The 20,579-nt window shown below is 42.4% G+C and overlaps 1 protein-coding gene across 1 annotated transcript in view; it reads left to right on the plus strand.

The window, feature by feature from the left end:
* UST (uronyl 2-sulfotransferase) overlaps nt 1-20,579 on the plus strand; it is a 337,418-nt gene that overhangs the window by 50,893 nt on the left and 265,946 nt on the right. The window lies entirely within an intron of this gene.

Genomic DNA, 20,579 nt, shown 5'->3' on the forward strand with positions numbered 1-20,579 from the left:
AGACCTGCAGCTGCTTAAACAAATCAAGTAAGGTTATATAATGCAGAGACAGGGAATGTCCTGTAGAGGCTCCCTATGCTACATGATTTCTGTCATTTGGTGAGTATTACAACGTTGTTTTCTGGTCTCCATTGTATCCTGCCTTTTTACTCCCCCTGCTGACTGAACATGTATTATGCTGTGCACAATGTACTGCAATGCTTTTAAAAGTCAGTGACCAGTTCCTTTTACTTATGCAGAGCAACACTGTGAAATGCTTGCAGCGCTGCCTGGATTTTGTCTTTGTTTAGAACTGGCCAAGTTTTTAGTATTTCTTATGTTGTTGTGTGTGTATGTATGTGTATATATATGTATATATGTATATATATGTGTATATATATGTTTATATTTTTTATACATTGCTAGATATCTGTGTTTTATATTATATCATTCCTATGGGCGCATGGCTAATTTTAGAATACTATCCACTATGTTCCTAGTTCTTTTTAATTGATGATGCATACATTATCATCAATGGAACCCCCCCCCCCCCCTTTTTTTTTTTTTTTTTTCCCTTGGTCTGTATATAATTTATTTTTCCATATATATATCCATATATATTATATATTTATCATTCATCTAGAAGGTGCATAATAATAATGGTATTGTGCATTACGGCAAATGGAGCTTAGACTAAACCATCAAGTTTGCCCTTAGATATGAGACACAGTAGTGTGTTCTCTTTGATGTGTGTGTGCGTGCGCATAAATATGCGTTTGCATATGCACAGCATGGAATCAACTATTAGGGCATGGATAAATCTGCCAAATTAAATTCATGTTATGCTATTTATTCATTTATATATGTATCTGACCGTTATTATTTTTATAATTTTTTATGAAATATGTATATGTATGTACATTGAGGAACTCTTTCTGCTGTTCTAGGCACTGTATTGGCCTGAGGAAGTGGGCTCAGACCCGCGAAACGCGTTGCCTGTGCTCAAATAAAAATCTTAAGTTTACAGAGATTTCGTCATTGAGGTAAGATACCTCATTTTTTTTGTTTGTTTTTAAACTGGTTTTAAAAGCTTTTATTCAAATCAGGGCGCCTCTTTCCCTTATTGTGCATAGTTATACCCCCGTACATGTTTGTCTGAGGGGTGGTGACAGAACACCCATTGTTTTACCACGGTTAATGTTTTGTGCATCCTTTTTCATCTAAGAGAGCGACCGCAACCAGGTCCGTCCAGGACCACCCCGAGTGGAGTCGGGTTTATGGTCTCCACCTGCTTCCTGTGGTCGGTTGCCCCTTGCAACCCTCCTTTGTGAGTAGCCCTTTCAATCAATTGATTTCTCCACACACCTACTATTGACATACTGCACTATCGGGCTCCCTTTTTTGTCTCCTGTATCTTTTTTTTCCCATAGGGTGCCAAGACACCCCAACCACGATTACACACATGAGATGTTTGCAGAAGTCCAACAAATATCATCCCTGATGCCTTTATAAACATACCTGTTTGCCAGAGTTTTTATTCTTACTGGAGCAAAACAATGAATGGGTGTTTGGGTACCAGAGTACAGAGGAGTATCTATTCAATTATATAGAGAACAACACTCACTTTAGCTTAATGCTTGATTGATAAATTTTATTTATATATGTATTTATATAGCGCTGACATATTACGCAGCGCTGTACAGAGTATATTGTCTTGTCACAATATAGTCCCTACCATAGTCATAGGTCTATGTATCTATGGTGTAGTGCATGTATCATAGCCTAGGGCCAATTTAGGGGAAAGCCAATTAACTTATCTGTATGTTTTTGGGATGTGGGAGGAAACCTAAGACCCTGGAGGAAACACACGCAGACAAGGGGAGAACATACAAACTCCTTGCAGATGTTGACCTGGCAGGGATTCGAACCGGGGACGCAGCGCTGCAAGGCGAGAGTGCTAACTACTATGCCATGGTGCTGCCCCATTGGATGTTATTCAAACATATTTTACAAGTGCCAATTTGCAATCAGTGCTCACATTTTTTTATATATAATATATTAATAGTTATTCAATTACAGGAATACAAAAACCTCTCCAATTGTACAAGTTTGGAGGAGCCCACAAATTACCAGGATGCAGCCAGCATGCAGTGAAACAAATAGATAAAATGAGCCATGCTCAAGTCAAATAAACTTAGGACAGATGTCACATTTCAGATATGCAGTTGCAGCTGGTGCCATTAACGTGCAGCTACTACCAATTATAAAGAGATTCACCCTTCTGTGCCTTTGCCCAACAGTTTGCAACTCACTATTGCGGTGGCTGTGAATGGCCAGTCAGCACAGTTGGGATGCTGGCCACCCCTTGCCTGTCTGGCAATCAGCAGCTTTTTCATGGCATTAAACACTTGCAGGCACATGTCCAAGATATAAAAACTAAGCTTCCAAGTTCCTTTTATTGGGTAATAAAAAATTAACAGAAAAAGTCTGTGCTTTGAGCCAATACAATGAACAGACTATGGATAGAGACTGTCACTACTTGCACCGTTACCTCTGTTCAGCTATTCATGCACAAACTCCTGCTGTCTCACATGCAGCAAGCAACAGCCACACGTCGCTGGTGTTTCGTTGGGTAACCGACTAATTAGGGGCTGAGGTTGAGTTTGTTACCCAACCAAATGCATCCTTGCTTGTTGCAAGACATACAGCAGGAGTCAGTGGTTTGTGAAAGTGATACACCAGAAGTTAGCGGTTTGTACACTAAGAGCTGAATGGAGGTGACCGCAGACAAGCAGATAATAATAGTCTCTAATAAGTGAACTCCTATCTATAGTCTGTTGATTGTGTTTCACCTCATGCAAAAGCCTGGCTCAAAGCACAGACTTTCTTTGTGAATTTGTAACTACTCAATAAAGGATACTTGGAAGCTTATTTTTTATTCCTTGGATTTGTGCCTGCAAGCGGATGACTCTGTGAAAGAACTGAGCTGAGGGGTGGCCAACATCCTAATTGTGCTGACTGGCCATTCATAGTCGCTGCACCAGTGACATATATTTTGCTGTGTAAAATTGGATATTAAAATGCATTTCATTGTGATAGGAAATATCATATTAATAATACAAAAGCATTCAGAAGCTGTTTGCATATTTATTCACCCTCCTGAATCAGTACTCACTGGAACGACCTCTAGTTTAAGTTCCAGATGCAAGTCTTTTGGATCAAGGAAAATTGAAAGTTCAAAACGCTCAACCCCCTATGAATCAAACCAGTGGGTGCAGGATCTGGTAAGCCAGGCCAGTCCACAAGTATACGCAGAAGGATCCGCAAACCGACCATTGGTTGAAAAAAGCTGGTGTTCTTTATTCAGGAATTCCACATGACAAGTGCATAAAACTACAAGGTTCAACTAGTTATTCAGGAATTCCACATGACAAGTGCATAAAACCACAAGGTTCAACTAGTTGAACTAGTAACCAGTTGAACCTTGTAGTTTTATGCACTTGTCATGTGGAATTCCTGAATAAAGAACACCAGCTTTTTTCAACCAATGGTCGGTTTGCGGATCCTTCTTTTGGATCAAGGCTTTATCACCTTTTCACACCTGGATCCTTCATCTCCTGCCCATTCTCCAACTATTCCTCCCCCCTCCCCTTTCCCCACACAAACACGCTTATTTATAACACTATTTCTATTAGAAAGAAAGACTTTGAAATGGTTGTGTTCTACATGCATATAAAAAACAAAGGTAAGCAAGGTATCATAGTATTCCTTTTTGCAGTAAGTAGAGTTGGACTGAAGGGATTGTGTTTTTTCTTTTTTTTTTCTTTTTTTTTTTGTTAAAAAAAGAAGACAGATAAATCATACATTTACATTTTAATATTAGCTTAAAACATTTCTAACAATGAATTTTGTATGTGGAATCTAAAAACATATGCAGTTTATATTTGTATTTTAAAAAACTTTTTGGCACCATTAGAACATTCATTTATATTCAAGTAGCTTCAAGTTGTTATTAAATATAACACAATTCTCCCTCTTCCTCAAAAAGCCATGTTTTGTGTGACCTTGTGTTACAATTTAGGCATTTTGCAAGTGATGTTAAAAATGCCTATCTTTAAATATATGCTGGCTGCTGCTTTTTGTATTAGGAATCATAGAATGCATATCTATTTTAGATTATGGCTTGTGGAAAACTTTGTAAAGTTTACCTTTTCCCAGCTTTGAGGAGTTAGACAACCAGCCGATCCTTTTTGCTTTTACATTTCATGCAGCTTTACTTTTTTACAAGAATGTTTAATGTCATGTCTAAGACATTGCTTCCCTAAGGCTTTCAAACTGAAATCCCTACTTCATATTAACAGGATGAAACTGTCCTCCAAGCCCTTAGGTTCTTGAAATATTTGTGGTCGTGTTCTCTTATATGTACTCCTCAGTCAAGAGCATCCCAGAACGCCTGAAATATAAAAATTATTTTTTTCTTGGCTTTCAAGCTAGTTATCTTCTACTTTGTATTGAAATATTGAAAAGTAATATGCACTTAGTACCATGCACCAATGCATTCAATTTTCAGAAAATGAATGTGATGTATTTCCAGTAGACATTTAGAAAAGTATTTACAACTATTTTAAGTTCTGGAAAATGTGTTGTTCTTGACGTATTTGTTTTGCACTTCCAGCTCAGTTCAAAGTGACCCTGCAGTGAGAGGGTTATGAAGGCTGCTATATTTATTTCAGTTTAAACCATGCCATTTGCCTGGATGTCTTTCTCGTCTTTCAGGCTTTGGTAGAGTCTGAATCATACACCTGGCACAAGCATGCTATATTGGATTATGAGCTTCTCCGAGGGACAGTTAGTGACCAGACTTGTATGATTTTCTCTGTGGATAATAGCAGCACAATATAAATTTATGGTGATGATGATGATGATGATGATAATACTAATAGTCAGAACTGAGTCAGCACACCTTATCTACATACTGATTCTGGGTCAGTGGCTTAAAATATTAATCGACAACGATCAATTTATCAATCATTTCATTAATCCATTTTTTTGTTTTCTGATCAATTCCAATTGAAATGTGTAACGATCGGTGTAGCAACACAGACGTCTGATTATGTGTGATCTGCAGAATCACCAATAATACAGACGCTATACCTGATTATGTGGTGACCTGCAGTATCACCAATAATACACGTATAGCTGGCAAAATACAAGGTATGTGTAGTGATTGGTGCAACAGTAGGAGAGGCAGTACAATAGGCCTCACCAGAGGAGCTGGTGGGCGCTATCAGAACACAGTAACTAATAAGTTTAGCAGGAACTCACCAGAGGAGCTGGTGGGTACTTATTAGAACACAGTAACTAACGAGTTTAGCAGGACCTCACCAGAGGAGCTGGTGGGTACTATTAGAACACAGTAACTAATAAGTTAGCAGGACCTCACCAGAGGAGCTGGTGGGTACTATTAGAACACAGTAACTAATGAGTTAGCAGGACCTCACCAGAGGAGCTGGTGGGTACTATTAGAACACAGTAACTAATGAGTTTAGCAGGACCTCACCAGAGGAGCTGGTGGGTACTATTAGAACACCTCACCAGTGGCGAGGGCCCACTGGTGAGTAGGAGAGTCAGACAGGCTAGGTTCTGCAACTGAGAGGCAGATACAGTACAGAGTCAGAAGGCAAAAGAGTAGTAGGTAATCAGGCAGGGTTCAGCAACTAGATCAGATGGGCAGAAGTACAGAGACGTTTAGCAAAATAGCAGGGTCAGAGGTAAGCCAGAGTCATACACAGAATATCAATAATAATACAGTAATCAATCTCCTAGTCTTGTGTGAAATCCCTGGTTTCCTCCCAGATCAAAGCACACCGGATACTAGTCTAAGGTCTGAGCGCTAGCACATAAGTATTCGCAACCGCAGACGGCTTGCGAGTGAGCAGAGAGGGCATAAGAAGCGGAGGAAACCTAACCGCGCCCACTCCAATCAGCCAATCCTGAGCGGCGAACGTCCGCTCTGACGTCAGCCGACCAGCGGGTCAGCTGACGCGCCTCCTCCCAGCATAAAGGTCCCGTCTACGCGCGCGGCCGTGCGTATAATAGAAACGCTATGTGCTAAAGACAATTCAGTCCTCGGCGTGCGAGACGCCGAGGGAACAGAAAACCACTCAGAACAGGGAACCGAGGCGGCTGCGGGGGCACCCTGTGTGCCCGCAGCCGCATATGTTACAAATTGATAAAATTGATTAAATTTTGTATCCTATTCATGAGCCAATTGATTGTTTCCTTCTGATCACATTGATCGGATCGGTAGGTCGATCGTTCGCTAAAATTATATCATTAATGTTCTCCTTTAGGAGAAGGTGGGTGGAGGTTAGTGTTAGGACTAGGTTGGGGGGGGGGGTTAGTTTTAGGCATAGATAGGGAAGGGTTAATGTGAGAATGAGTGTGTAGAGGGTGATAGTATTTTATACTATACTGGTTAGTGTATTTGACCAGGGCTGTGGAGTCGGTACAAAAATTCTCCGACTCCTCGGGTTAGGATTCCTCCGACTCCTCTAATTTGCATGTTACAATTTTGTTGATTGAAAGTATGTAACATGAAATGCATCTCTTAACTGCCAACGCTTAGGAATTTTGAAATTGAACTGAAGTGAGAGGGATATGGAGGCTGATTTATTTATTCTCTTTTAAACAATACCAGTTACCTGGCTAGCTGGCTGATCTTCTGCCTCTAATACTTTTAGTCATAGACTAAAACTAGTCCTTGGTAAGAGTACTTGTAGAAGACAGCAAAAAATAACATCTATCAGGCCCTAGGCAATGTTACTGTGGGTACATGTAATGCTGAATACACACCATGAGTTTCCGCGTCGCACGCGTCCGTCGATACGCGTCGATTTGATTATTTCCGAGCATTTCCGAGTGCATTTCGATTATTTTTAGGTCGAATGCCATGTAAAGTATGGTAAATCGACCTAACGATCCATCGAACCGCGAATCGGACATGTCGGAAATAATCGAATCGACGCGTACCGACGGACGCATCGAACGCGGAAACGCATGGTGTGTATCCAGCATAAGAGTGATGTACTCTGCAGGAGAATGAGGTGATTCTTCCTCTATTACACATTCTTCATGTACAATCTGAACCAGGTTTATGGGTAATAGACAACACCTCTGTGTTTAATGTGCACAACATTCTCAGTGGATTCCCTGCAGCTCTGTGGGGAGTGCAAATGTAGAGTGTAGTACTACTGTGTAACAAAGTAAACCTGAGACAGATGAAATTAACGTTTGATACATACCTGGGGCTTCCTCCAGCCCCCTTCAGGCTAATCAGTCCCTCGCTGTCCTTTGCCACCTGGATCTACTGCTATGGGTCCAGGTACTTGAGCCAGTGGGGCGTAGTGCGCATGCACACACTCCGCCGCTGGAAGCGTACTACACCTGCGCAGCACTATTGCGCAGGTGCAGAATTTTCCTGGCTGTGGGAGCGGCATGCAGCCGGACTGCGCTGGCTGGCTGAATTACCGGGACTCATAGCAGAAGATCCAGGTGGCGGAGGATGAAAGCAACTGGATTAGCCTGAAGGGGGCTAATCCAGGTATGTATAAATCAGGTATGTATAAAACTTTTCTTTTCATCTATGTCAGGTACCCCTTAATTCCTAGTCACCAAACTAAATTTTAACATATCAAATTATTTGATTTCATGAGCAAAGGGAGTGCATACATTTGCATAAATCAGCATCAACTCAGAATTATTTCCATCTCATTGACCATCTCTATTAGTGACACAGCTACACATCAGGCTTTATTCCTACAGCTAAGATGTTATTTAGATGTTATTTAGTATATACCTATATAAAAGATTCCTGTGTACACATCATATATACTGTACAGTCACAATCAGATATGTATATCTGACTTGAAAAATACGGGGACTGCTTTATTGAAGCAGCACAAGTAACTATTTTTTTATTGGTTTATTTCATTTTTTGTGGACTAAGCACAGCTATTACTGTATATATATAAATTATTTATGATGACTATTATCTTAGAAATAGAACATTTTATCATATTTTCTATTTTAATTACAGTTTAATTTCATTAGGAGTCGGAGTCGGTGCATTTTTTTCCGGCTCCGACTCCAGGTACCCAAAAATTGCTCCGACTCCTTGACTCCGACTCCACAGCCCTGTATTTGACAAAAATCATATTTTTCATTACAAATGTGAGTACCTACTTAGTAAACTAATGGGAGAAAGGGAATGTCATTGGGTGGGTTTAGAGGAAGTCGGATCCAAGGGTGCAAGCTAGCTTTGTGGGGTCTTGTAGTAGTCTTAACAGAAGACATGAAGCTTTGTGTAAATCCTAGACTGTAATATAGCTGACTGTATTCATATGGAGCTTTTAAAAGGGTGGGTCTTTAGAAAATGTGCTTCATTTTACATATCATTTCTATATACCATATGTGTTTCAGTTGGGTTTTTAACATGCGTTTTTTTAATCATTTGCTGCCTCAGAAATGTTACATGCAGGAGATTTCTAGTGCTGTGTCAATTTAGCCAACAACACCCCATGTAAACTGATTCAAATGTTACCATAGGTTTCCATGGGTAAAATTTTCCAGGTGTTTTCCCAACTGTTAAAACAGCCTTGAAAAATGTCAGGAACATGCATGTGTAAATAGGACTTCAGGCTTGTTAGAAACAAATGACAGTCCAACAACTCGTGTGTTAGTTTTGCTACGCAAACATGTTTATTTTTATTCAAAGGGAGGAGGATTAGGGATCATGCTATGTGTTGCAGCCTGAGTTTCAAAGTACAGGTAGTACCCGACTTACGAACGCCCGGCTTACGAATGACCTGCCGATACGAACGGCATGGATTCTCTGTTTCCATGGGAACAAGCTCCCCAAAATTTTCAAATTAGACATGTAGTTTTTGAGAAAATCGATTTTTTAAAAAACAAAGAAAAAATGGCTATTAAACTTGTATAAGCAAGTACAAAGGGCAGAGGTGACACAGAGGGGGACACTGGAGGCCCAGAGGAGGTACAGGGGACAGAGATAGCCCAAACTTAAGAACCAATTCAGGTTAAGAATGAACCTATCTCGTTCGTTAACCAAGGACTACCTATATCTTTAAACAGTCAATCAGGTCGACTTTGTTAATAACGTATGCTGTGCATGATCAGCTTGTCATAAAATCAAAACCCAGCCCCTCCGTTGTAAACACAAACTTGTCCCTGTGTGTCTATTTCTCTGTGGTTTATTTGGGGGCAGAGCGGGTACAATATGTAAAGTTATATAAAATTAATTTAAAAGTGTAATACAAAGACACCAGGGGAAAAGTATAGGTGACCACTAGACACCAGGGAAACATATAGGGGATCACTAGATACCATAGTCTCAACACTGTACTGTACTCCTTTGACTCCGTATCCATACGGAAGCACTATCTCTCCGCACCGGCCTGCCTATTTACTGGAATCACATCTAGACCTGCAGGCCAATATACCACATGTGTGCACCAACGGGTATCACTATGAACCCTATCCTGACTTCATGACGGAGGATTAGCCCCCTTCCACCTTTGGTTACTCTACATAATAATCCTCAAGTCCTCATATGTTCTCATATGTTCTCATATGATCAACCCCTGTTCAGTCTCTATATATCTTGTAGACTATATGTGCGTTTAACCTCGTGTTATGAATATGCATGCATGCAATGTGCTGAATACCCATTTACCGTTCAAAGTCTGGAGTAGACAATGCTACTTTTATTTTCCCCTCGGTTTTAGATTTAAGCTAAAGAGTTCAAGTATAAAGAGGGACGGAAACTTGCCACTACATAATGTGATTCACTGCTATCAGGATATACAGGTTTAAATATGCAAAATGTCCGCCCAGACATGCCTCCATTCAGGTGTACTGGGGCTGAGTGTTTTAGAAAGCAAATGTAATGATTACTGTTGTTTTGAGCTTCTGCTGGGGGCTCTGTTGCCCCGCCTGCCTCCCGGGGGGCTCCATGATGGATATACGTTATGCATGCCGTCCTGGCCACCTTGCGTTGGCCGGGTCCGCCATTGCGGCGTTTTCCCTCGTGGGGTCTCTTGGGGGGCTGGTGGGACGGCATGATTTGCGGTGGCGGTCTGCCCCGCCTCCCTCCTGGAGGGTCTCGTGATGGTTATATGTCTCGCATGCCGTCCCGGCGGCTTTGTTCTAGCCGGGTCCGCCACTGCGGCATTTTCCCTTGCGGGCTCCCTCGGGGGGCTACCATATTAACAGCTGGCGTACAGTGTGCATTGGAACCATTTTCAGGTGTTCAACTCCTGTGCAGTCTCTACATATCTTGTACACTGTGCGTGCGCTTAACTCTGTGTTATGGATATGCATGTGTGCAATGTCCCGAATATCTGTTTACCGTTTAGAGTATGGAGCAGACAATGCTATTTTTACTTCCCTTCTGGTTTTAGGTTTAAGCTAGAGAGTTCGAGTGTAAGGAGAGTCGGAAACCTGCCACTATATAATTTGATTCACTGCTACCAGGTTTCACAAGTTTAATTCTGTAAATTGTTCGCCCGGAAATGCCTCCATTCAGGTGTACTGGGGTTAAGTATTCAAGAAAGCAAGCATAATGATTAATGCTGATTTGAGCTTGTTATGAGGGCTCTGTTGCCCCGCCTGTCTCCCGGGGGACCCCATGATGGTTATACGTTATGCATGCCGTCCTGGCCACCTTGTGTTGGCCGGGTCCGCCACTGCGGCGTTTTCTCTCGTGGGGTCTCTCGGGGGGCTGGTGGGGTGACATGAGTCGCGGTGGTGGACTGCCCCGCCTGCCTCCTGGGGGGTCCCGCGATGGTTATATGTGTCGCATGCCGTCCCGGCGGTCTTGTTCCAGCCGGGTCCGCCACTGCTGCATTTTTCTCTTGCGGGCTCTCTCGGGGGGCTGCCATACAGACGGCGGACGTCCAGTGTGCATTGGAGCCATTACAGAATATGGTAATGCTAAAACTCCATAGACAGCTTGACGGTCATATTTTTTTTTTTTTTACATGTTTTATATAACATCTCCCTAACCACTATGTGTTCCCACAGGCTCCCGACGAGTGTCACATGACTGGCACCCCACGGGCGCAATTTGATGCTTTACAGCATCACCTTACAATATTGAGACTGTCAGTTCTCTTGACAGCCTCCTTCTTTCTTTGCTATACTACCTCGACTTCCTTTTCTATCCCCCAGCCCTTCTCATTCCTGCCGAGCGGCTCTATCCCATTGTCTGAGTGCACACCCGGGAAACATAAACGCTGCACCCCTAACACACCGAATCATGTCAATTAATATCCTATCCCTGAATGTACAGGGCTTCAATTCCCCAGTGAAGCGCACTAAGGCATTTTCAGCCTTTCGCGCGGCGCATGCAGACATCGTATGCCTACAGGAGACGCACTTCCCCTCAAGCTATACACCCAAATATCTGCACAACACATTCCCTCAATTCTATACCACCAGCAATAAAACAAAACAAAGAGGCATACTAATAGCATTTAGAAAATCGGTCAACTTAATTTGTAAGAAAGAAATTAGGGATTCAGACGGCAGGTATCTTATTTTATTAGGATCTATACAAGATATAGAAGTGACAATCGCCTCATACTATGCACCTAATACTGACCAACTCCCGTTCCTACAACACCTACTTGACCTTCTGGATACACACTCAGCAGGCACATTAATTATATGCGGAGATTCTAATCTCACCCTGAGACCCCACCTAGACAAAGACAACCCTTTACAGCCGCACCCGTCCTCCACAGACATTCGTAAAGCTAAGCAATTTAGTGAACTCATACAAACATATCATTTAGTAGACTGTTGGAGGGAAATACACCCTGTTAAGAAAGGGTTCACCTTTTTCTCTCACCCGCATAGTACACAATCCCGAATCGACCATTGCTTTACACACTCCAACCTATTGCCTAATTTGGTGAACGCCAAAATAATACCCATTCCTTGGTCAGACCACAATGCAGTGTTTATCACATTGTCTTCTATACTTTTTAAACCATCTGAACCACATTGGACCCTTAATCAGTCCCTGCTGTCCGACCCAGCCGTGGTCGCCACTATAGAGTCCCATATAAAAGACTATTTTCAACTCAACCCAAGCAATGAAGAGGTATCAGACTATATAATTTGGGAAGCACATAAGGCGGTCCTACGTGGACACCTTATAGCTATTGCATCCAAAAGAAAAAGGAGAAGAGCCCAAGAACAAATGCAATTAGAGCAGAAATATGTTGAGTCTCTTGAGAATTATAATACAAACCCCACGGCTTCAAATAAGCAAATCTGGTTTAGAGCCGAGGAAGCTTTAAACCTTTTCCTCACAGATAAAGCTGAGAAACACCTGAGATGGAGTAAGTATAGACTATCTGTGGGTTGTAGCAAACCCACCTCAATGTTTGCCAGACGCCTCAGGCGAATAGATCCCCACTTTAAAGCACTTAAACTGAGTCTGGGAAATGGAGCCTTCACAAGTAACCCTGAGAAAATAGTTGACATTTTTCACCAAGGATTAGCTAAACTATACCAACCCAGTGTTCTCCCCAGGATTTTTTTCCAGTCGGGTGGCATGAAAAAGTAGCCGGGTGGGGTGCGAGGGGGAATGCGGGGCAGGTGCAACTCTAACTACAGCATAAGAAGAGGATGAGGAGGTGAGCTGATGACAGCCGGTTGCTCACCAAACTTAGTTAGGTGATGCACCCCTCTAAAAGAGCCTGGAGAGAACACCTAATATGGGTGTTATAGTTCATTTCATACAGGGGTGATTATTGCATTTAATATGGGGGGAGGAGGGATGGGGGAGTAATTTCACATTTCATACAGGGGTGTTTGTTGCATTTCATAAAGGGGTGATTTTTGTTTTTCATATGGTTGTTGTTTGGCGCTGGGGTCAAGCGGTATTGCAGATAGTAAACAGGGTAGTAAATTATCTGCAATACTCCTCTACCCCAGCAGCAAATAACATCCATATGAAATAACATGCATGTGAACTCTGCAAGAATCACCCCCACACACTGTCCTTTCAAGCCACTTGCACATACCCTCAACACTGGATCTATGTTCTATTTTTCCTATTTTTGCAGCAGCAACTTTTCACAGACTTTGCCCAACTAGTACAGCCAGGGCTGGATTTGTAATTTTTACTGCCCTAGGCAAACTCTTCACAACTGACCTCTGGCAGATTAAATCACTTATATTAAATCTGCCAGTTGCTAAAATCAAGTAATGTATGGGCACTTACATCTTATGAGAAACCAATCCAGCAGGCAGATGAGAGACAGCATTCAGCAGCAGCCTCCATCCTCAGCAAGTCAGCTAATCTACATTGCTTATTGTTTATTTGTTTACCAGACCCTTGAAAGCTCCGTGTACTCTCTGCAGACTCTGCACAATATCAGATAAGAAGTGCAGCAGAGGTCTGGCTCACAGAGTTCTGAACTTCACGGCATGCTTCAGAGGAGCTCTTATTGTAGATAGAGAAGCAGCCGGGAAACAGAGGGCGGGGCGTCAGAACTCCTTGCCATGCACTGGATCTGGAGCTGAAGATCATGCAGCCAGGGCACAGGAGAGACGCTGTGTGGATACGATTGCTCGGGGGAGGGGGGGATAGAGTGTCTGCAGCTTCATGCTCTCCCCAGCCTCAAGTAACACAGGGACAGAACTAGTTTCCCTGTGCTCTGTTTGTATTTACCTTGCGGCTGCCGCTGCTAGCTGAGCTGCCTTCAAGCTAACAGACACAAGCAGCCAGCAAAGCGAGGCATAGAAAAGGCTTTCCGGTATAGCGGTGACAGACAGTCAGCCAGCCCTGCCCCTTGCAACCCGCCCAGCCAATCGGTGACAGACAGTTAACCAGCCCTGCCCCTTACAACCCGCCCAGCCAATCACTGTTGAAGCAGGAGGTCACACAGCCACGCTCCTGCAGTGTATAGCGAGAGCTGAACACTGATTTATAGCAGGCAATAGAACGCTCTGCCTGCGTGACATCATCAGCCTTAGCAAGGTAGGCGGGCGGGATCTCAAAGCAGCCGGGCGGCCCGCCCACTTAAAGAGCCCTGGGGAGAACACTGCAACCACCCTTATCTACCAATCCAGCACTTTTGAACAATATGCTCAAAACCATACCCCTACCCCCTATTGAGGAATCTTTTAAACTCACACTTGAACAGCCTATTACAACCGAGGAAGTCACACAGGCTATTAATTCTTTCAAGATTAATAAAGCACCAGGCCCAGATGGCTTCCCTGCACTTTATTATAACAAATTTGCTAATACCCTGACCACACCATTAACAAACGCATTCAATAAAATATTACAGGGAGTTACACCTGGCACAGACTCATTACTCGCATGTATAAGCATGATCCCAAAACCAGACACTGACCATACTATTTGGTCTAATTTTAGACCTATATCTTTGTTGAACAATGACGTTAAAATACTGGCTAAAATATTGGCTACAAGGCTCAACAGAGGCATAGAAGACCTAGTCGGTAGGGATCAAGTGGGTTTCATGCCACGGCGTCAGGCAAGTGATAATATAAGGCGATTCCTACATATAATAACAAGAGCAAGGGATACGGATACTCCCATGATGCTTCTCTCGCTTGACATACAAAAAGCGTTCGACACAGTATCATGGGAGTATCTGTTCACCCTGTTATCGACCTGGGGCTTCGGACACAATTTCATCACTTGGATCAGAGCTCTTTATTGCTCCCCGGGCGCATATGTAAAATATAGTGGGCACAAATCGACAACCTTTCCTATCGGTAGAGGCACTCGACAGGGATGCCCACTATCGCCGTTGTTGTTTGCCCTAATCATGGAGCCCTTGGCTCTCTTAATAAATAACCACAATGATATACAGGGGATTACTGTGGCGGGACAACAGCACAAACTGTGCATGTATGCAGACGACGTAATTCTCACACTATCAAATCCCCAAGTCTCCTTATCCAATCTTACTGACACACTTATGACCTTTGAAGATATGTCTGGCCTAAAGATAAACAACTTAAAATCCAAAGCACTAAATATCAACTTACCAGAAACAACTGCCCTAGACCTGCAAAGAAATTATGAATTCAAATGGGAGACCCACAAGTTAAAATACTTAGGTATTTATTTAACTAACTCATACGACTCAATATTTAAAGCTAATTTCCCAACGCTGCTCAATGAGGTCTCCAAATTGTTAGAATGTTGGAAGAGGTACGTGATTTCATGGCTGGGTCGGATAGCAGCGATCAAGATGACAATTTTGCCCAAGTTCCTATATGCGTTTAGGGTGCTACCAGTTCCTGTGCCTTCCCCCTATCTTAAGAAAATACAATCTCTCTTCTACTCCTTTATATGGAAGGATTCAGGACCCCGTATCTCGAGAACCACACTATACCGTCTCACTACGGATGGAGGCCTGGGTGTCCCTAATGTGGCAGCTTATTACAAAGCGGCACAAATAGCGCAACTCACATTATGGCATGAGGAAGACCGACCACCCATATGGTGTGACATTGAACACTCGATCTGCTCCCCCATGTCCCTCCGCAACCTTTTATGGCTCACTACCGTGCAACGTAAACCTATTAAAAACCCACTTTTGATGCATTCCTTAAAGGTTTGGAGTCAAGTTAGACACAAGGAAAAGCTACAATCCCCACACCTACCTCTCATGTCATTTTTAGGCCATCCTGACTTCCTTTCAGGTCTCCATAACCCCTCAGCCTTTGTGTGGTGGCAACAAAACAAACTAACCTCAATATTTAGCTTAGTGACTGACAATTCTCCCAAATCCTTTGCTTACTTACAGGAACACAAACAAATCCCAGACGCAGAGCTATTTCGATACCTACAAATATCACATTTCATTAGGAGATATATTAGACCCCATGAATCCTTACTCACTAGAACCTGTTTCGAACATATCTGTGCCTCAAACCCAGGCGCTCCAGGACTTATATCCATACTCTATAAAAATGCAATCTCCCCCTACAATCTTCCCAGACCACAATATATCTCTAGATGGGAGAAAGACCTTAATAGCACCCTAGATATCGAGGACCTGCAGTATATATGGAAGTGTACCCCAGCTGTCTCCATCAGTTCAGCTCTAGTAGAGGCACAATACAAAGTATTGCTTCGGTGGTATCTAACTCCAGACCGAATTGCAAAATTCAACCCGGGTCACAACGACTTATGCTTTAGAGCATGTGGGCAAAAAGGCACTTTTCTACATATATGGTGGTCATGCCCAAAAGTGCGCAGATTATGGAGTAGGGTATATCAGGTAATATATTCCTCAGTTAGACTACAGATCCCCAAACTCCCCGAAGTGGCCTTACTGGGTATTAAACCCCCAGACATATCTAAAGACCAACATAAATTACTAATGCACATTTGTCTTGCTGCCAAACGTGTAATTGCCCGCTCTTGGAGATCCCCAGCTCTTCCTCTACACCCCTTTAAATGCAACCTTAGTCACGCCCTCTGTTTCGACAGAATGAAAGCTATAACAAATGACACTCTCCCACAGTTTGAAAAGGTCTGGAAACCTTACTTTGTACACTATGCCCATTGGCTTCCTGCGTCTTTCACAGCTGTATAATTTAATAAAGGCCTCCCTGGGCACCACCCATGCACTGAAATACAGCATCACGGTGGGATAGATACTGCTCGGCACCACTCTCTTCTTATCCCTTCCCTCCTATCACCTTTCCCCCCTCTGTTTATTCTTCTTTCTCTCCTACCTCTTCCCTGATGGTTACTGTCCCATCAGGATGATCCACTAAATAATGAAGCTAGCCATATAACACCTCTTATACTTCTGGAGTAGCTCATGGGTCATTTTCATAAGACCAACTTTAACACCCTCTTGACCCCTGATCTACACAAAAATTCGACAGGTACAAACTGTCAAGATCTTTGAACCACCGCTTCTGTGCGGTGGTCTACTATTTTTAATATTATCCCATTAAGTTAACTGTTGACTGGGGATATCAGCAATTGTTGCCTTAGTGCTGCTGATATCCACAATGTTTATATATGTAATGCTTCCTGCCTTTGCAGATTCTGTTGTACCTTAAACTGAATTTAAATTTGCACTAAGTTGTTATCTGTAAAATGCACTTTGATATTGCACAGTTGTATCGCTTTTTATATTCAAAACCAATAAAAACTTTTGAGATAAAAAAAAAAAGAAAAAGTATAGGTGACCAATAGATACCAGAGAAAAAGTGTAGGTCATCACTAGAGACCAGGGAAAATTATAGGTGACCACGCCACACCAGGGAAAAGCTATAGGTTACCACTACACACTAGGGAAACTATTACAACAAATAATGTAGTTTAGCCATGTCCACTTTTAAGACCACACCTTTTACATAATGATATTATTAACCTTCTGCACCAGTCTTACATTAGAAATCAGTGTTAGCAGTGTAGAGTTGCATTGCTCCATAATGTTAAAAATAGCCTTTAGAGATTTCCGTGGCAATGCATGGTAATCTCTAACCTGGCTGTAAGGCATAAGTGAGGCTTTCTAGCGCTCACTTCCTGTGGTGGAAATAGGAAGTGCACAGAAGTGTATTGAAAAAACATGCTTCCATGCATGCGCAACGCGAATGTGAGCGCCAAACAGTTTAAAATATCTGCAGCGGCATAGACTTACATAACTTCCGTTCACCGTGGGTGGTCACCAATTAAGTGCTGTTGTTGTCACGTTAATTTAGGTACTTGCGGCGCACCGCACCGCGGGAGGCATGAAATGCCCCTTAGGTTTTCATGGCTTTAGCATTACCCTGCAGAAAAAAAGTGTAATGCAATGAAACGTCCCAGTGTGAAAGGTGCCTAAACCTCTCCATTTAAGTGAATGAGCAGCACCTATACCGTTGATTACCACCCTTTATTGTCATGTGTACAACTGCTGCGTTCTGATCCCAATTTTTCCCATTGTTTCAGCCAACTCTAGAAGCAACATGCTGCTTCCAGCATCTCCATGTCCATTGGCGGGGGTAAAAACTGTCAGAAGCCGCCGAAAGCCACTGGAAGATGTCGAATGCTTTTCTGCATGTCAGCAGAAGCCTGTGTGAACCAGCCTGTAAACTTTACTAGGAAATCTTATCATTTATACTCTACAATGTAAATAACACTAAAGGGGACCAAAATGTTTCCACACTGGTTGCCTGAATCCCAAAGAAGCTTATTCATCTGTATAGCCCCTATGAACATGTTTCTGCTTTCATTGCTGATATTGGCTAACTATAACAATGTTAGCAGAAGTGGGATGAGTATCTTTCCTTCTTTCAGTGGCATCACCATGAGATTGTAATATTCCTGTGAGTAAATACTTGCCACTTTTCTGAAAAAAAATATTCTTTTGGTTTTGGATTGAGCTATTAATTATGTGTGTTGACTTCCTGATAAAGTGTAGAATTTAGATATCTATTCTAGGATGCCTACTCAAGGACTTAAGGCTATGGCACACAAGGGACTTTCTAGCTGCGATATTCACTAGTCACTAAGCAGTTGTTGCTGATGCACAATGTTATTGCTACCAGCTTTTGAACGCATTAGTAACTTGTTACTGCATAGACATGTTGCAGGAAGCTATATGGTCTCTGTACAAAGTATGTCATAGCCCTTATTTAGGTCACCCGTTTACTTGTTTAAATAACCATGACAGCTTGGCTGCTTGGATTTCTCTAGAGTTTAGGCTGAAGAAATAAGAAAACTATGCTAGTATAATCCCACTTGAAATAAAAGTGCCTGTAAGTGGGAAAAATAATGTATACCTACCTCCTTCTAGTCATATACTTACCTCCTAGACAGCCTCATTTCTCACAGGTTATTCATTGTCTCTGTCCATATTTCCAAATAATGGTCTATTTGCCCTAATATAAAGTGGGGCACTTTTTGTAAATAGAAATAGCAGTATTCTCTCTTCACTCTGTTAGTTGCTGGCAGCCAGCAATTGTAAATTGCACGGGACACAGACATTGGACGACCTTTAGCATTGACATTGCCAGGGTAGAGGTGAGTACACAATTCTTCTACTTAAGAAGAACTTTTATATTTCCAGATGTATTATTATTTAGTATTTTTATAGCGCCGACATCTTCCGCAGCACTGTACAGATTATATAGTCTTGCCACTAAGCTCACAATCTGATCCCTACCATAGTCATATATCTATTGTAGTCTAGGGCCAATTTTAGGGGGAAGCCAATTAAGTTACCTGTATGTTTTTGGGATGTAGGAGCAAACCCACACAGACACGCAGATGTTGACATGGCTGGGATTCGAACCAAGGACCCAGCGCTGCAAGGTGCGAGTGCAAACCACTTTGCCAGCTAGTTATACACATTAGATGGTTGTTGAGTGTGCAGAGAACATACAAACTCCGTGCAGATAGTGCCCTGGCTGGGATTTGAACCAGGGACCCAGTGCTGCAAGGCGAGAATGCTAACCACTACGCCAGCTAGTTATAGACATTAAATGGTTGCTGAATGTGCAGAACCTGATCAAGCTATCATCTGTCAATGTCTGTAGTGTACAGCATGCTGACATACTTATAGTTAAAGAAGTGAAGAATTGTAAAAATGTTTTATAAATTAACTTTTTCCTATGTCACTGTCACTTACAGTAGTTAGTAAAAATCTGGCAGATCTGAAAGGCTTTGGGTTAGTTTCTCTGCTCATGGAGGATTCTCAGTATTTTCTAGATTTTTTTTTTTCAAAAGCACTCCCTGGAAAGGATCTATACAAAGATACCAGCCAGCCTCCCTACTCACTTGCATACTATTTTGGCAGTTGGACTGAGAAACTGCTGTCCAGTAGCTGGTTTTAATAATAAAGAAAACACTGAGAATACCCCATGAGGAGATGGACTAATTAACAAGCCTATCAGATCTGTCAGGTTTTTACTGCCAACTGGGACAGCAGCATAAGAAAAAGGTAATTTATAGTGCATTTTACTTTTGGACTAATGTACAGTATAACTTATAATTTTTAATTTTTTTGAGGGGATAGTGGTCTTTTAACCCCCCTGGCGGTAACCCCATATGAGAGACGGGGTGGAAAGCCGCAGCAATTATCGCTAACCCCGTGTGACACACATGTGGCTCACCTCTCCCTGGCCAGCCCTGATCGGCGCTCCCCCGCTGTCTCGATCTCCCGCAGGAGACATCAGCTGCAGCTCCGGCAGCTTTCTGGCAACTTCCGTCCTCTCCCCCGTCATCTCCGCTGTCCATCTCACCCGGTCCAATTGCCGCTCCCCCTGTCCTCTCCCTCTCCAATCACTGTGCCCCAGCGTGATGGCGTCATCGGCATGATGACGTCATTGGCGCCTGATCGGCGCTAGTAAAAAAAAAAAATTAATAAAGAAAAAAATGAAATAAAAATAATGGAAATAAATAAAAATCAATATAAAATAAAGTAACACACACACACACATAAAATAAAGTAACACACACACACACAAATAAAGCTACATACTTTCAATACAAAAAAAAAATGAACTCACACACAAAA

The sequence above is a fragment of the Hyperolius riggenbachi genome, chromosome 4, assembly GCF_040937935.1.
Source record: "Hyperolius riggenbachi isolate aHypRig1 chromosome 4, aHypRig1.pri, whole genome shotgun sequence".
Lineage (NCBI taxonomy): Eukaryota > Metazoa > Chordata > Amphibia > Anura > Hyperoliidae > Hyperolius > Hyperolius riggenbachi.